Source organism: Myotis davidii, unplaced genomic scaffold (genome assembly GCF_000327345.1).
Source record: "Myotis davidii unplaced genomic scaffold, ASM32734v1 scaffold289, whole genome shotgun sequence".
In the NCBI taxonomy this organism is placed as follows: domain Eukaryota; kingdom Metazoa; phylum Chordata; class Mammalia; order Chiroptera; family Vespertilionidae; genus Myotis; species Myotis davidii.
Genome location: NW_006299717.1, coordinates 3,028,502 through 3,033,281, shown reverse-complemented (window position 1 = coordinate 3,033,281; position 4,780 = coordinate 3,028,502). Strand labels below are relative to the sequence as shown.

Here is a 4,780-nt window from a genome sequence, read left to right as displayed (position 1 = left end):
CCACGGCTGCCCCGCGGCCTCTGACCGCCACCCCACGCTGAGCCCAGTCGCGCTCTAGTTACCGGTGCCCAGGCCGTGTGTCCTGATTGGTGACCGAGCCTCCCGGTTTGCCCAGCCCTGAGGGGGATCCCGGGACATGGGCCTTTCAGTGGAAAAGCCGGAACGTCCGAGGTCACCGGGGCGGCTGGTCACCAGTGTGGTTCTCACCTTGGGCTGCACGTTAGTGTCGCCTGGGGTCTTTCACACAGACCCCTAGAAATAGAAAAATAAACTAAAAATTTGAAATGCCACTGCCGGTAGCCGTCACCGAAGACTTCTGACTTCACTGGTCTGGGACGGGAGGCACGGGCGTGTTTCAGGAGCACCCACGGGAGCCTCACGTGCAGCCTGGCCTCCCCGATGGGGCAGAGAGCGAGCAAGGCCCCTGGCTGAGCACCTATCCAGTGCCAGGTGTGGTGGTCATCACCACCATCATCACCACCATCCCATCATCAGTACCTGCTGGGCCAGGCTGTGCTGGGAGCCGGACATGGATGATCTCCTTTCACCCTCAAGAGTAATGCCCCCATTTTCCAACTGAGCCTCGGAGCGGTTCCATCCCTGGCTCAGGCTCACACAGCCGGTGGCTGCCAGGGCAGGCTGTAGCCTGGTGCACGCAGATCAAGGCTCTCCCAGGCAGCAGAGCAATAGAGCAAAGCCAAAGGAGGGGGGGTTCCGGAGGGGAGAGGTGGGTGGAGGAGGGGAGGCAGGCACCTCTCTTAGGTCCTCTGGCTGGGCCTGGGGCTGCTTTTTCTTTTCTTTTTAATATATTTTATTGCTTTCTTACAGAGAGGAAGGGAGAGGGATAGAGAGTTAGAAACATCGATGAGAGAGAAACATCGATCAGCTGCCTCCTGCACACTCCCTACTGGGTATGTGTCTGCAACCAAGGTACATGCCCTTGACCGGAATCGAACTTGGGACTAAAGCTCTATCCATTGAGCCAAACCGGTTAGGGTGGGGCTGCTTTTTCATAAGAAACCACTAGGGGGTGGCAGTGGTCAGCAAGCCACCTGCAGCGCCCCCAGCCTGGGCCCGGACACCTGCAGCCACTTCCACCAGGTCCAGACGCTGCCAGCTCCTGCCCTTGAGGATGGCGGACAGTCAAGTCGTAGATCTTTGCCCTTTTCCAGCCCCAGCACTCTGCCTGCTCCCAACCTGAGGCCGCCTGCCTCCTGGAGGGTGTTTTAAAAGCCCCAGAACACCGTCTTGGCACAGTCTCTGGGGACCAGGCTGGCCACAGGCCCATCCCCTCATTCAACAGTCTCTGTCGAGCATCTTCTGTAAGCCCAACGCGGCTGCTGTCCTGGGGATGCAGCAGTCGAGGAGGCAGACAAAAGTTCTGCCTTCGTGGAGTGTGTATTCCAGTCGGGGAGCTAATCACCAGCAGATGTAAATGTGGAACACATCCGGTGTGACAAGTGCTGACATATGGTGACGGACCATCCTGGACTTTCCTAGTTTTACAACCGGAAGTCTCAAGTCCCAGGAAACCCCGCAGCTCCAGACAAACCAGGATGGTTGGCCTCCCTCGTGGAAGAAGAAAAAGTAAAAGGGGAATGAGGGAGAGTGGTGCGTGTGCATGTGCGTGTGCGTGTGCGTGTTTAAAAGGAATATCAAGGAAGGCCTCACTGGGAAGTTAATGCTTGAAAACAACCTCAAGGTAGGAAATAGGGAGGGAGCTGTGCAGACATCTGGGGGAAGAGCATTCCAGGCGGGGGGAACAGCCAGTGCAAAGGGCCTGGGGCAGGAGCCTGCCTGGTGTGTGCAAAGAACAGTGAGGAGGCGAGTGGCTGGAGCAGAGTAGACAAGAAGGAGATGGCAGATGTTAGATGATCCCTAAGCCAAGGTTGGGGTCAGGGGAGGCAGGCGGGAGGCCTTCAGAGGGCTGAGCGAGAGGGGAGTCATTGGAGGGTCTGGTTCGTTTGAACAAACCCTCCTGCTGCTTGTTGCAATAGACGAGTGATGGCGAACCTTTTGAGCTCGGCGTGTCAGCGTTTTGAAAAACCCTAACTTAACTCTGGTGCCGTGTCACATAGAGAAATGTTTTGATATTTGCAACCATAGTAAAACGAAGATTTATATTTTTGATATTTATTTTATATATTTAAATGCCATTTAACAAAGAAAAATCAACCCCAAAAATGAGTTTGCGTGTCACCTCTGACACGCGTGTCGTAGGTTCGCCGTCACTGCAATAGACCAAGGGGGCGAGCGTGGCAGCAGTTCGCAGGCTGCTGCAAGGTCCCAGTGAGAGAGGTGGTGGCTGACGCCAGGGCTGGAGCGGTGGTGGGGAGGGACAGCCTTCTGATTGATTGTGGAGGGGGATGGAAGAGGCTCCCCACAGTGGATGGGGGGAGAGAGGGGGAGCCAGCGCAGACCGGGCCCTCTGACCTGAGACGTGGAGGAGGAGCTGCCACTGACCCGAGGTGAGAGACTGTCAGGGGGCGGGGTGGGGGGACAGGAGGGGAGCGGCACATCCATCCAGAGCTCTGCCGTGACGTGCCACTCACATCGAGGTGCCCTCACGGTCACGGCCAGTGGTGGGTATCTGGGCTCAGGCGCCAGGTCTGGGCTGGGGTGTAGACGTGGGAGCCGTCATCTCAGAGATGGGGTTTAAAGTGTGCATGAGACTAAAGGAAGAGGTCCAAGGACTGAGCCCTGAGCACCCCAACATTCTAACTACACACTCCACAACATTCTAGCTATGTGCACCCTGACATTCTAACTACATGCACCCCCACATTCTAGGTAACTCACCCGAACATTCTAACTATACTCACCCCGAAATTCTAGCTGCACTCACCCTGACATTCTAACTAGACACTCCCTAACATTCTAGCTCATGCACCCCGACATTCCAACTGCACTCACCCCAACATTCTAGGTAACTCACCCCAATATTCTAACTACACATTCCCCAACATTCTAGCTACATGCACCCTGACATTCTAACTATATGCACCCCAACATTCTAACTGCACTCACCCTGATATTCTAGCTGCACACCCCCCGACATTCTAACTACGTGCATCCCTATATTCTAGCTGCACTCACCCCAACGTTCTACTTTTTAAAAAAAGAAAATGGAATTTATTTAAGGAAAAGTGGACGGGGGATGGGACTATCCAAAGCGGAGGGCTACACCGCACTGGGCCAAGGGTATTGGGTCCAGGATGGCAGCAAAAATATGCCTGGGACAGTGACACAAGGACGGGCCTAGAAGAAGCAACAGGAGAGCATGGGCGGGGCTGCTCTAGCTTACTGAGGTCAGAGGAAAGGGCCTTGGAGACGGGTTCAGGGGTTGGCCTGGGGCGGGCTACCACTGCCCATGGCTCCCCTGGTTGCAAGTCTCATGGGGTCCCTTAGAGGTTGGGGGGTACGCGCCTGTGGGGGGATGGCATGGACACGCTCATTGGAGGGGGAGTGTGCCTCACACCGACATTCTAACTGCACTCACCCCCACATTCTAACTGCACTCACCCCCACATTCTAACTGCACTCACCCCCACATTCTAACTGCACTCACCCCCACATTCTAACCCTGAGAATTTACCCCAAGGAGACAGGTCAGAGGAGAACATGTAGAAACAGAACAATAGGAAGACACGCCAACACTGGAGGCCTTGTTTAGTTGGCATAGTCCCCCACACGGAAAGGGCTGAGTGGGCGTGCTGCAGGTGGCTACCCACCTACCAGCTGAGGACGTCCGGGTTATTCCCAGGCTGGGCAATTATGAACAACGCCACTCTGAACTATCAGCATTCGTGTTCGGGTTTTGTGTGAGCACACATTTTTCCCTCTCTAGGGTAAGTACCTAGAACCGGACCACGAGGTCGTATGGCAAGCACATGATTAACTTTCTCGGAAACTGCCAAGCTGTCTTCTAGGGGGGCTGTGCCATTTGCATTCGCATCAGCAACGACGAGCATTCCCATTGCCCGAATCCTTGCCCGCATTTGGCACGGTCGGGGTTTTGGTTGTTATATTTGTTTTTCATTTTAGCCATTCTGGTGGATGGGTACTGCTTACAGCCTTTTAAAAGTTTATGACTGGCCTTGGCTGGTGTGTTCAGTGGTTAGAGTGTTGGCCCATGCCCCCAAAGGGTCATGGGTTTGATTCCCAGTCAAGGGCACGTATCCTGCAGGCTCGATCCCAGTGGGCTTGTGCGGGAGGCAACCAATCCTTGTGTCTCTCTCACATCAATCTCTCTCCCTCTTCCTCTCTCCCCTCCTGCTCTCCCCTCCACTCTCTCTAAAAATGGGAAAAAATACCCTCAGATGAGGATTAACAATAACAAAACGTTTATGACTGTATCACAACATCACATTGTACACGTTAATCCATACAATTTTTATTTCTCAACTAGAGGCCTGGTGCACAAAATTTGTGCACTGAGGGGGGGGCGGTCCCTCAGTCCACCCTGTGCCCTCTCACAGTCCAGGAACCCATGCTCCTTACTGCCCACCTGCTTGCTGCTCATTACTGCTCAGATCGCTGCTCCTTAGCGCGGCCCCAGAGGCAAGAGAGGCTCCTGGTTCTGCTGCTGGGCTCGGCAGCTGTGAGCCCGGCTTCTGGCTGAGCAGCGCTCCCCCTGTGGGAGCACACTGACCACCAGGGGGCAGCACCTGCATTGAGCGTCTGCCCTCTGGTGGGCAGTGAGCATCATAGTGACCAGTCATAAAGGTCGCTTAGGTTTATATATATATAGATTATAGCTCAATAAAGTTGGGGGGGGGAG

The 4,780-nt window shown here is 54.7% G+C and overlaps 1 protein-coding gene across 1 annotated transcript in view; it reads left to right on the top strand.

Moving 5' to 3' along the window:
- FGD2 (FYVE, RhoGEF and PH domain containing 2) overlaps positions 1-4,780 on the top strand; it is a 48,674-nt gene that overhangs the window by 27,322 nt on the left and 16,572 nt on the right. The window lies entirely within an intron of this gene.